Genomic DNA, 14,102 nt, shown 5'->3' with positions numbered 1-14,102 from the left:
AAACACAATAAACCCTCATTTAAAATCAATGTTTTTGAGTGGAGTAACAGAAGTGGATATAATTCAAACAGTAAGAGCCTTTAAAAGTAAAACATCTACAGACATACATGACATAGATATGGTAATTATTAAAGAATGTATTCATTTAATTCCTAAGCCATTGGCTCACATATGTAATCAATCATTCAAGTGTGGATACTTCCCAGATGATATGAAGATAACAAAGGTTATTCCTGTTTTTAAAAACGGAAATAAGCATCTTATGGAAAATTATAGACTGATTTCAATACTCACTCAATTTTCAAAAATTTTAGAAAAGCTTTTTACAAAACAGTTTAATAATTTTCTGGAAAAAAACACCTTGCTTAAGCAGCAGCAGTATGGTTTTGGGGAAAATCGAACAACTACGTATGCAGTAATGCATATGCTGGAGGAGGTTAGTACTGCTATGGATAATGATGAATTTACAATAGCCATCTATATTGATTTAAAAAAGGCCTTCGATACCATTGACCACAGACAGTTAATAAATAAGTTGGATAAGTACGGCATCCGAGGGCCAGCTCTGTCCTGGATCAAGAGCTATCTAGAAAATAGAAAACAATGTGTTCAGGTGGAGAATACAATATCTGGATTTAAAAATATAGTTTGTGGAATTCCACAGGGTTCTATAATTGGTCCTAAGTTATTTACAATTTTCATTAATGATTTTTGTGATGCATCAAGTTTCTTAACATTTTTTATGTTTGCTGATGATACAACTATCCTTTGTTCTGGAAAATCTTTTAATGAACTTTTGGTAAAAATAGAACAAGAAATGACAGTGCTTAAAAACTGGTTTGATATGAATAAATTATCACTTAATATTGCTAAAACTAAATTTATGATATTGGTACCAAAACTGAGGTATCTAATGAAGTAAATATTAAAATAAATGGATATAAAATTGAGCGTGTCTTTGATACTAAGTTTTTGGGAGTTATAATTGATTATAAATTATCATGGAGACAACATGTAAATTATACAAAAACAAAAATATCAAAAACACTTGGTGTTTTGTATAAAACTAAAGAATTACTTAATTATAATTCTTTGTTAACAATTTATTATACTTTGATACTTCCATACATGACATACTGTGTAGAACTCTGGGGAACCACTTTTAAAACCATAACTAATGATATTGTTTTGCTGCAAAAAAAAAGCTGTACGGCTAATAAACAAAGCAGGATATTATGACCATACCCATCCATTATTTGTTAAATCAAAACTTATGAAATTTCAAGATATTGTTTATTATAAAATAACACAGATAATGTTCAAAGCAAAAATAAATACTCTTCCAGAAGGAATTCAAAAATACTTCACTCTACAGACCAGCAAATACAATCTAAGAGATGAATCTAGGTTTATTTTACCAAAAGCAAGACTAGTGGTTAAATGTAGATGTTTATCTGTTCTCGGTGTTAATTTGTGGAATTCTGTTGGTAAAGAAATAAAAATGAGTGACTCAGTATTTAATTTCAAAAAGAACATGTCACAATGTATTTTAAAAAGTTATGTGAACTAGAAATTTATGTTTGTTTGGTTAAATGTTGTATTTAGAAGGTATGTATGTTTATCTATTTACAGAAAAGTGTATGTGTGTAGGTACATATTTTTGTATTGTTTGTTGGGGGGCAGCTTGAATGTGGATGCTGAATGACTATATTTCTTTTTGTGTTGCAGAATTATTAGAAAGGGTAACTTAATTGAATGTAAAAAATGTATGTTGGGCATATAAGCTTTTTTGTTTCTGCCCGTTTCAGTCATGTTATTCATTTTTGAATCGTGATCTATGTTTGAATATGTTTTTGTTAGACTGAAAATAAACTGAACTGAACTGAACTGAAAGATGTAGAAGAGACTTACAGCATCGCGGAGAACCTCGTCACAGCCATTCTGCAGAAGCAACTCGGCATTTCGGATGAAGAAGTCAAGAGGATCCAAATGGAACGAGCACACAGGATTGGCAAACGCAAAGAGGATGCTAGACCGAGACCTATGGTTGTAAAGTTGATCAAATCCAAATGCAAAGACGGAGTGCTTGCTCTCTCCAGAGGGTTTATAACCCTCCTTAATCTTTACAAAAGATTAAAAATGTTATGGATGCATTTGATTTAATTGATATCTGGAGATTAAAAAATACTAGGTTAGTACAATATATGTGGAGAATACAAAACCAGGCAAGTTCTATTGACTATTTTTTATATACCATTTTCATTGCTAAACAAAGTGACTGCAATACCAAGCAATGATAAATTGTGTTCTGATAATAATTGTATAGGTTTAAAAAACTGCAATTGAAGATAATACATGTGAGCCCAGATATTGGAAGTTGAATCAAATGCTTCTACAGGATGAATAATTCATTGAAAAAAAAAAAACTTATTACTGACTAATTTAAAAATAATACAGGATCATCAAATCGCCAAATCGCCTGGGAAGCCTTCAAATATTTAAGGGGATATGCCATTGCGTACTCTTCATGGAGAAAAAAAACTTAAAATGGTCTAACAGGAATTAAAGAAAGAAATTGAGGATTTACAAAAAACATTGATAGTAGTGATAATCTAATTAGCGAGCAACTGAATTCCTTTTACAGCCAAAAAAGAAGAGTTAAACTTAACTGAAAAACAATTATTTTAAAGTTATGACTGCAACAGAGCAATCTGGATGAAAAAAAGGTGATAAGTGTTCAAAATTAATTTGAAATATCCAAGCAAAAAAACGTTATAAAAAGAACATTTCCATACGTATTAAAACAAATGGAAAGGTATTGGATACACACACCACATTGTTGAAAGTAAACGAAAATTACTTTGGAAATATTTTTTCTAATAAAGTAATCTCTCCTGAAACTACTTTTTTTTTTCAGAAAATTATAAAAGAAAATTGACTTCAGAAGAAAGCCATTCATGTAAAGGCCTCATTAGAGAGGAAGAACTTGTGGAAGCTGTTAAGTCTTTTCATCCAGGGAAACCCCAGAATTAGGTGGAATACCTATTGAGGTCTATCAAGTATTTTATGAAGAGGTTAAGAAACAACTGCTTTTGTAGTTTTAATTACTCATATAAAACACATGTTTTTGTCTAACACTCAAACAGAAGGTCTTATTTCTTTATTCTGAAACAGGAAATAAATGGTGAGTATAAAGACCAAGTTTATCTAAAAAATTGGAGACCAATGACACTTCAGTGATACGATGCCAAGATCCTGGCAAAATGTTTGGCTTAAGGACTTAAGTCTGTTTTGTCAAATATTAGGGTTAGGGTGAAATATTATTCACCAAGATCAATCAGGTTTCCTACAATTAAGTAACATAGGAAACAATATTAGACAGTTATTAGAAATGATAGAAAATTATAATATGGAAAATAAAGGATCAATTTTTACAGTCAACCTGGAGAAAGAATTTGACAAAATTAGCCTAGATGTGTAAAAGCTTAGTTTGTTTCAATTTTGGCAACACCTTACTACACTGGATAAAGATGCTATATATTTAAATGAACTGTAGAATCATCAATAATGGATACATCTCTGGGACAATACTTCTATTAAGAGGTCTAAGACAAGGGTGCCTTTTGTCTCCATACTTATTTATTATTGCTATGGAAATATTGACGGTAAAAGTTAGATTGAATAAAAATATTGAAGGGCTCAGTAATAATATTATTGAAAGTAAAATAATGTATGCCGAAGATCCAAGCTTCTTTATCAGCCCCGATCCTCATTGTTTGCGAAAGCTTCTTAATCATTTGGACATATTTTCACAGCAATCTTGGCTTAAGCTAAAATATGGTAAATGTAAAATAATAATCGGAAATCTAAAGGGAACGTTATTTCGATAGCAATGCAAAGTGCCTGTTTTGTGGACAGATGGACCATTTAACATACTTGGTGTTTTTGTCCCAGAGAATCTGGAAGATCTCGGCTCAGTAAATTATGTTAATCGATTAAGGAAACTGGATAAAATTATGCAATTATGGAAAGGGAAATCCTTAATCTTGTATGGTAAAATATCTATTGTCAACTCGTTAATCATTCCTCAATTTATTTATTTGTTTTTGTCATTACCAGCTCCATCAAAAAACTTTAAGGTCTATGAGCAGAGGGTCTTCCATTTTGTCTGGGACGGCAAACCAGAAAAGATTAGAAGAAAGGTTTTGTACAATGAATATGAGGGCCTGAAACTTCTCAACCATGAAGCTATGTGCCTGTCTTTAAAAGCATCAATTGTTCCAAAGACGTAATTAAACACTGAGTGGTACACAAGTGTCCTGTTGGACAAAAAACATGTACTGTATCAAAATAAATTGTATCCGTTTTTACAATTGATGACCTCGCATTTTCCTTATGTAGAGAGAGAGTCTGCTGGGAAACATGGCGAGGTTCATGAAGGAAACAATCCACTCATGGTGGTGTTTTCTATTTGATGTGCCAGAAAAAAGAGATGACATTTTGCAGAAGATAATATGGATGAACTCTATTGTTGTAATAGATGGAAAGCCTTTCTTTTGGTAAACTATGTTTGAAAGAGGAATCATTTTTGTCAATGACATTATCAATGAGAACGGTAAGATTATGAAGTATGATGAATTTAAAGGCCTACTGAAAGCCACCACTACCGACCACGCAGTCTGATACTTTATACATCAATGATGAAATTTTAACATTGCCACACATGCCAATACGGCCGCTTTAGTTTACTAAATTGCAATTTTAAACCTCCCGCGAAGTTTCCTGTTGAAAACATTGCAGAATGATGACGCTTATGTTGACGCGTGTTTGTGACGTTATTGTTTGTAGTGGACATTTTATCCAAGCATCACTCACAGCTAAAAGTTGTCCAATTTAATTGCATAATTACACAGTATTTTGGACATCTGTGTTGCTGAATCTTTTGCAATTTGTTCAATTAATAATGGAGACGTCAAAGAAGAATGCTGTTGGTGGAAAGCAGTGGATTGCAGCCGCTTTTAGCAACCAAAACACAGCCGGTGTTTCTTTGTTTGTTGTGAAGCTTTACTATGGAACAGAGCAGTCAAGCGAACATGTTTCTCTACCACATGTCAACCAGAAGGTTTCGGTGAGAAAATTGTGGTAATAAGTCGGCTCTTATCGGAGACATCAGCGGAGCTTGTGCCGTTCTTCCTGCAGCAGCTGTCAAATAGCCAGCTGCCACTTTCTTGGCTCCTCCATGGCTTCCATCAGAGACACTGCTGGTCACCAAACCCCTCCCAATTTCAGGTATGACTTTATAATCTCACTAAAACACTAGTAACACAATAATCTGATAAGGAATTTTCCAGAATTATCCTAGTAAATGTGTCGAATAACATCTGAATCGCTCCCACTGCCCTAGCCTTTTTTTTCTATTGCTTCACTCTAACTTTCCTCATCCACGAATCTTTCATTCTCGCTCAAATTAGTTGGGAAATCGTCGCTTTCTCGGTCCGAATCGCTCTTGCTGCTGGTGGCTGTGAATATAAACAATGTAAGGAGCCCTACAACCAGTGACGTCACACGCACATCGTCTGCTACTTCCGGTACAGGCAAGGCTTTTTTTTTAGCGACCAAAAGTTACGTACTTTATGGTTGATGTTCTCTACTAAATCCTTTCAGCAAAAATATGGCAATATCGCGAAATGATCAATTATGATACATAGAATGGACCTGCTATCCCCGTTTAAATAAGAAAATCTCATTTCAGTAGGCCTCTAGAACTATGTATGATGATGCTTGTTCAAGTTTTTCATTCAATCAACTAACTGGAATAATTGGGAAAAGATGGAAACAAATAATTAATTATGGAACTACTAAATTATTAGTTTGTAAACCTCTAATAAGAAATTCTAGTTGGCAAAAAGGAACTAAAATAAATATAAAATAATATAATGTTTATTTAATAAAGAAATCTTTGAAGGATGCTCATATAACACATATGGAAAATGGGAGGACATTTTTGACTGCTTTTTGACTGAAGAAATATTCAAATTAATCTACAAAACTACTATCGATTTGCAAAATTGTTAATTTCAAATTAAAATTATTTATAACTTTTCGAAGACAAGAAAAATGTTAAAACTATGGAATGTGACAAGAGTCGGATGAATACCTATTTTGTTGTAAGGAGTCTGAATCCACCCTGCTTTTGTTTTGGTATTGTCATATTGTGTCTTCCTTTTGGGTGGAAGTTGGAAAAATGTGTTTAATTATTGGTTTGTTTATGAAGCTTAATATGGTTTCTGTTATTTTAGGAGAGTTCATTGACAGTCATGACTAAGTCAATTTAATTATAGCATTCAGTGAAAGGTTTTTTTTAAGGCCAAAAACAGATATTCACTTTTTACCCTCATTAAAACATGTATTCAGTATTTTTTGACTTCAGAAAGTTATATGGTTGAAACCGATAATGATGCCAATATACATAAAAAAAGATGGGAAGTTTGAAAATGTAATTTTGTTTACAGATATTTGCAATCTATTGTTGTGTTTCCTAATTTTGAGTGTACATAAATGAAGGCGTGTGTTGCTGAGCCCGACTTTGATTGATTGATTGAAACTTTTATTAGTAGATTGCACAGTTCAGTACATATTCCGTACAATTGACCACTAAATGGTAACACCCCAATAAGTTTTTCAACTTGTTTAAGTCGGGGTCCACGTTAATCAATTCAGGTAAACTGGACCTGGACATAATCTGGACTGGACCTGGTTTGAAGAACCCTTCAAACAATCTAATTTCATTCATAAGGTCCTTTTCAAAAAATATATATAAAATAAAATAAAATAAATACTTTTAAAACATTTTCTTGAATAAGAAAGACAGTACAACAATATAAAACAGTTATAGAGAAACTAGTACTTAATGAAAATGAGTAACATTAACTGTTAAAGGTTAGCACTATTAGACAGCGTAATGAAATACATGTTATACAATCTTTAGAAGAAATTGTAAGTATAATATATTATCTTCAGAATATGTTCATAGTGAAGCACTACAAGGACAGAAATATTTCATCCTGCTTGAATGTAAGACTTGTATTCAACTCCTGGGTAAACACTGCCCCCTGGTGGACTCTTCAACTACATACCTTGTCTCCTTTGCGTCCACTCAGACCTTGAGCACCTGGAACGCCCATGGGTCCTCTCTCTCCTTTGCGTCCACTCAGACCTTGAGCACCTGGAACGCCCATGGGTCCTCTCTCTCCTTTGCGTCCACTCAGACCTTGAGCACCTGGAACGCCCATGGGTCCTCTCTCTCCTTTGCTTCCCTGTCATATATGAGAACAATGAATAAGTATTGTACTTACAATGTGCTGTGCTGAGCAGACATGTGTTGAGTTGGCTCCAGCAGCAAACTTTCCATATTCACTTTTAGACCTTGTCATTGAAGCAATTTGAAGTACAGCGAGGTATTGCATGCATGACATACATGTAGATGTTTTTAAAAATGTATTTTGTAATTTGTGATTGCTGCTGTTCACATTCACTCACAATCACGTCCACACAGAAGTAATACAAATAACACTTTACTAGACAAAAGCAGCACCGTTGTATAGCACACTCGATGTAGATACTTTTTTAAATGTATTTTGTAATTTATGATTGGCCTCACGCGGGCCGGACAGGGACGCACATAGAGGCGCAGAATGCCCGGGTCTGTGTTACAGTGAATGAATATGCATTTTAATGTATAATCACCTCATGATAGTATTACACAATTCCCTAAGCCAGTGACTATCTAACTGTGGTAAGACAGAGAATGACATAAATATGCAAACAGTTTTACTGTTCAAATTGTGGCCAAAAATATTCAATGAATACTTATGGCCACTACGCAACTGGTCATTATGGTGGTACTTGGAGAGCAACGTTTTTTTTTCTTGAAGTGGTACTTGGAGAACAACCTTTACATATTTGCTTTTGAAGTCATAAGTCAGGGGAACAAGCATTTAAACAAAAACATTTCAGGAATATAAATGTTAACACAGGGGTGTCTAAACGTTTTCACCAAAAAGTCAAAGTATGTTGGTACCGTTTTGAGATATTTTTATATATCTTAAAAATAATACTCAAAACTGACATTAAAGAAAAAACTTGGGCCATGTCCACACGATTACAGAGTGTTTCAAAAACACATATTTGGGGTGAAAACAGTCTTCATTCACACAAGTGTAGTTTCAAAAGTGTCTCTGTCTACACACAAACACATACACCTGCTGTCATGCACATTTTGTCCAATCAAAATCCTGACAAATGGTGGCATTACACCTCTTATTATTTTTATTTTTATACACTACACGTAAAATGACTTGTCCATTATCTTTAAACCCAGCCTGCACGTACACAGAGCCCTGGGAACATTATTAAAGAGCGAATAATAGAATTATAACATGTTCAGCAAAATGGTGATGAATTACATGTGCAGTGAAGTCGACATTATTTCTAAAATCAGCACGCACTAAGGAAACCATTTTGCATGTTTGAGGGAATTATAAAGCATTTAATCATGGATATAATGATATGGTACATGGAAGATGAAGTGTATATTGTCTTTCACATCAGTACAAATTACAAGGATGACGTTACATTGTTTTTTTTGTTTCTGCTTGGTCGCTCTTTTTGTGTGTGTGCGGTCGCGCCCGGCTCAATCTACAATAATGGAAGCAAGACACGTAAGTTCACTTCATGACTTGTCGTTAAACAAGGACTAAAAACATAAGATAATGTTGCACCTTTCTTATGACACAGAGCAAAAAGTCTTGCTTGTCAAAGTTGTGCCATCAGGTGGAGGTCCCACAGCCATCACATCCAAAACAGCTGACTGTCATTTGCGCTGACGGGAGTGTCACCAAGCCCATTTTAATGAATCTTTTTTTAATTCATGTTGAGTGAAAATAGCGCATCCAAACATAGAATAAATCATCTTATGGTGCGTTTAAAGGCAGCAAGGTAGCAAGGCAGTGTTGTTGAGCTTGGAAATGACACAAGCGTGACGTCATCTCAAGTCTCCGGTTGTGCCGTGTACACGCATACGCTCAGCGGAGACTTTTGGAACTCTACACTTTGACCAGCGTTTGCAAAAGTCTGCATTTTTAAAGACACGAGAGGCCTAAACACAGAGATATGTATGCGTTTATTAGGTTTCTCTGTTCGTGTGGACATGGCCTTAGTGTCAGCTTTGTGTTATAGACTACAAAGTGTAGCAAAGTATTACAGTAAAAAATAGAACATAGGTGGTTCCACAGCTGGGCGATATATCGATATACGCGATATATTGCGGATTTGTCTCTCTGCGATATAGAAAATGACTATATCGTAATATTGGAGTAGACGTTCTCACGCAGTTGTTTTTAGCTGCGGGCATTACACTACAGGCTCTCCTCGCTCTTTCCTGTGTCTCCTTCTCACAGACAAGCAGGCGCACATTCTTACATACGTCACATACTGTCACCTCTTACTTCACATACGTATACGCCCTCGCCCAGCAGAGAGGTAGCGGCGTGGCTAACGTTAGCTGTGATGCTAGCGGGTTGTTGCAAGAGAACGAAGGTGCGAATCTCGTAACAAATGAATGAATTAATTCCCAAGAAAAACAGCACGGGGTCCATCGTCTGGCGGTGGTTCGGCTTCAATCGGAAATATGTCGAATAGACAACTTTAATTTGTTATGTGTGGAGCACAAGCGTTGCTACCAAAAGTAGCATTACTGCTAATATGTAGCATCATTTGAAAAGTTGAATAAATACAGTTTTGGTCAATTGACTTAGTTGTGATTTCCTTCTCTGCATTAAAGTTTTAAAAGTAGCATATATTAGTGCAGTATGGAGAATAATCACCATACTGCTGTGATTATATGTATCCAGTGTTTATTCAAGGCTAAGGCAAAATACCGAGAAATATATCGTATATCGCGATATGGCCTAAAAATATTGCAGTATTACAAAAAGGCAATATCGCCCAGCCCTAGGTGGTTCAACGTAGCACATTTTTCTGCCTATATTTTTCACATTTACTAATAGGGTGTCCAGAGCAGCAACGGTGGGCAAAATGAACTTTCACAAAATATTCATTATGAACAGTCCTGCAATGCGTTCACTTGTGGAAATGTCTAAACATAAAAGCTAAATGTCCTCCAATAATAAGCGCACAAGTCTTGCTGGGTAATATGGCCCAAAACGGATAGCATTTATGCATTTATAGTCTGAATGGCGATATATGTTATACCGTATTTCCTTGAATTGCCGCCGGTGCACTAATTAATTTAAAACCTCCTCTCACTCCTGCGCTTACCAAAGGCATGCAGTAAAAGTAAGCATGCGCACATTATTTTAAAACCTCTTCTCACTCCGACACTTACCAAAGGTATGCAGTAAAAATCTGAGTGTGATGTAAGCTTGGATCTTAAATCCTACTGAATAGTAGGGGTGTAACGGTACGTGTATTTGTATTAAACCGTTTCAGTACGGGGGTTTCGGTTCGGCACGCGGGCGTACCGAACGAGTTTGGAAGCAGAAGTCTTCACAAGCTGCTATGCTTTCTGCCTCTGTCTCAGCAGTGAGCACCCAGCATTGTCCTGCCCACACAACCATCTGATTGGTTACATACAAAGCCAATCAGCAGTGCGTATTCAGAGCGATGTAATAGCCAATCAGCAGTGTGTATTAAGAGCGATGTAATCAATGCTTTAGCGTCGAGCAGAGCTATTCGTTTAGCAGGGGAGCAGCGGACTCTACCCAAATTATACTTAACACTTCCCAGTCACAACTATTACAAACATCACTATGAGCCCGTTGACCTTCTAGAAACTTAAACTGCAGCTCAGGTAGCTCACAGGATAGGTTTGAGGTGAAGGCTAATTAGCTTTTAGCATAACATTAGCTCATTTTGCTGTGTGTGTGTGTGCGTGCAAGGGGCATCAAAACCCTGTCTGTCTGTTATTTCATTGAACTCCATCGTGTTTAGGGATAAATAGTCTCTCCCATTGCTATTGTACTATTTTTCAGCAATAGTTACATTAATCATTAGTAATGTAGCAGCCTAGTTTTGAATAGCAGGGTCCCTGCTATCGCATGTTGATAAAAATACAACATGTACATAATAAAAGTCAACTACAGGCTTCCCTAATACTGTAATAAATTAAGCATGATGAGTTGACATTAAACAGTTTCAATGGAAACTGTTTAATGTTGCACTTTTTATATGGAGAAGAAAGGTTTTTTCATTTCATTTAATCACAGCAACAACTTGAGACAGTTTAATGTGGATTAACGTGGGCAGAATTATTATAGTTTTCCTCATGTTAGAAGGATAAAGCCATTGTTTACAAATTTGGTAAATAACCAAAAAAGGTATATTTTGTTGTTTTCTTACTGTACCGAAAATGAACCGAACCGTGACCTCTAAACCGAGGTACGTACCAAAACGTAATTTTTGTGTACTGTTGCACCCCTACTAAATAGCTCTTAGTCTTCTTCCCTTTATGCGATTTCAAATTACCGGTATCAAAATCAGCCTCCTCCATTTTGAAAATGATGACAGGGGAAGTGTCACTCGTGACATCACGAGTTTGACCAGGCGGTAATACTAAGCATGCGCTAATTTTTTGGGGGAGCGAGTTTGACCCGGCAATAATTCAAGGCAGGCGCATACTATACGCCCTGCGGCAATTCAAGGAAATACGGTATGCTGGTACCTGAAACAACAGGTGTAAAGTGCTCGAGGCCGCTGACCTACTTATCTCCATTGCAGCGGTGGTTTGCGTTGTGCATCGTTGCTTCCTGTGCGTGGGGTTATTTTCAGAGCAACTGAAAAGCAGAGACGTGGAAATTCACAACTCTAAGCTGAAGAAGTAGAATAAATCAACACGCAAAATGTTTACATCTCAAGATCGTATCAAATTATACCCAAAGCTAAGTTTTAATTTCTTTACTCATAATTTAAGACTATTGTATACATTTTTTCTGTATAATCCTGAAATATGAAGTCAGTCTACGCATCCTATCATGATTTATAAGCTTCCATAAAATCTTTTTGTAAGGCTGCCGGCGCCGCCTCGGACAAAAAAAACCATTGTAACATTTCACCCGGAAAAAAGTCCTCTGCTATGGTCCGATAGTGGTATACAAGTGCTAAATTATTCACTGTAAAACCCTGTTTGAAAATTCAACAAAATATGGAAGTTACAGCTATTGTTTATTGTAACGTCAGTACTTGGTTCATTAAATAATAAAATATATAATCTATCAAGTTTTAAAATATTGAATGAAGTGATTTTCTTTAAGTTACTGACTTTTTATTCATGCATTTATCATGTTTTGTAGTTCACCTTCCAAAAAGTAGCTCACTTATTTTCTTAGTCTTAAAAAGCGACAAGTTTTGAGCTTCAAAAATGCCTAGCTCCTTTGATATCATATTGGTTCAAATACCATTTAAACTTGGTTTGCCTTTGCACTAGTGTCACTTTTTTTTAAAGATATTCAGCATTTTAAATTTGGAGAGTATGCAGATTAATTTTTCCTGTATGTAGTAACCTAACGTGTTGCTTATAAAGTCATTAATTAGCAGTTTTTGTTATTTTTTTCCATTACGCTAGGTTTATTGCCTAAAGGCTGCTGGCTATTCAGTTTGTAACTACTCTTCAGTCGCTATACGACACACGGGCTATAAGGAAAGACATTTTTAAGCCCAGGACTAGCTAATCATTTGCAGGCATGTGAGCACCCTTTTAAAAAAAAAACATAAAGGCTGGCAAAAAAAATAAGAATAAATTAAATCAAGACTACATTTCCTGCAATGGAAACAATCACAAACAAACAAACAAACAAATAAATACACACTATTTTTTTTGAACAACAAACATGTCCACATGTGAATAAAAATTAAGGCACTTTCAACATATTCAACAATTTTACACATCAGGTGGAGCAAATTATGACTTTAACACAACATGTCAAGGAAAGAAAATAAAAGCAAATACAGTATTACAAATAATAAAACAATGTGATAAAATACACAAATTATAGAGAAAAAAGGCTACATTCAATCACCTTAAATGTTTTCAATAATGATATCAATTTAAAGTTTTTGGTACGTTTAATCATTTTCCAAGAATTAATTGGTAATTTGAAACCATTAAGCCAATTAAAACATGTAGGTTTTAACTTCAGAAATCGACATTTATGTATAAAAATAGTTGCTTGCAGCATAATAGTGTTGACAAACATGTCTAAGGATGTGGAGATGTCCCCATTCACAATAAAAGAGATCAAATTTGACACATATGTGAATGACAGTAACATATAAATGTTTGTCAACATTTTTATGCTGCAAGCAAATTTTTGTATGCATAAATGTTGATTTCTGAAAGAAAAAACGTTTTCTAATTGGCTAAACGGTAAAACTATCAAATAAATATGCAAAAATGGTTAAAAGTACAAAAACCCTTAAACATACATCTTTATTAAAAAGTTTGAAAGTGACTTAATTTAACCCTTTTTTTTTAATTGTATCATAGTTTTTTATTATTTGTAATACTCTTTTTTATGTGCTTTTAACCCTTTCATTGACATGTTTTATTCATGCTAATGGATGTGTAAAATTGTTGAATATAAAAGAAAAAGTTTAACAACTAACTATATAGTTCTGATGTTGTGACCTCTGTTTATAATATACCTTTTCGTATAGTAATTATACGTCAAGGGCCGGGATCCGCGCATGCGCGAAGGTAACTTTTTGACTGCATTCTGTGACTTCACGTTTTGTTGAATTAGAATATTTTATGAATGTGTTGTCTAAAAACTAGCTGACCTAAAAGTAAAGGAAAAGAAGAATATAAACACGAAGAAGGGGAAATATATATACAATGAATAATTATAATGCAATGGCAACACTAAATTGGCCCTAGTGTGTGAATGTGAGTGTGAATGTTGTCTGTCTATCTGTGTTGGCCCTGTGATGAGGTGGCGACTTGTCCAGGGTGTACCCTGCCTTCCGCCCGATTGTAGCTGAGATAGGCGCCAGCGCCCCCCGCGACCCCGAAAGGGAATAAGCGGTAG

The 14,102-nt window shown here is 35.1% G+C and overlaps 1 protein-coding gene across 5 annotated transcripts in view; it reads right to left on the bottom strand.

Annotated features, from left to right (window-relative positions):
- Nucleotides 1-14,102, bottom strand: part of LOC133546030 (uncharacterized) — a 37,022-nt gene that overhangs the window by 22,616 nt on the left and 304 nt on the right. For 2 of the 5 annotated variants that reach the window (XM_061891841.1, XM_061891842.1), the window contains exon 1: nucleotides 7,137-7,238. The gene's annotated coding sequence lies outside the window, so the exon portion shown is untranslated. Of the gene's footprint in view, nucleotides 1-7,136; nucleotides 7,317-14,102 lie in introns of those variants that run through there. The other 3 variants (XR_009804964.1, XM_061891837.1, XM_061891843.1) reach the window with 3 other exon arrangements.

This window comes from Nerophis ophidion, linkage group LG29, assembly GCF_033978795.1.
Source record: "Nerophis ophidion isolate RoL-2023_Sa linkage group LG29, RoL_Noph_v1.0, whole genome shotgun sequence".
Classification (NCBI taxonomy): domain Eukaryota; kingdom Metazoa; phylum Chordata; class Actinopteri; order Syngnathiformes; family Syngnathidae; genus Nerophis; species Nerophis ophidion.
This window is presented reverse-complemented; position numbering and strand designations above follow the sequence as displayed.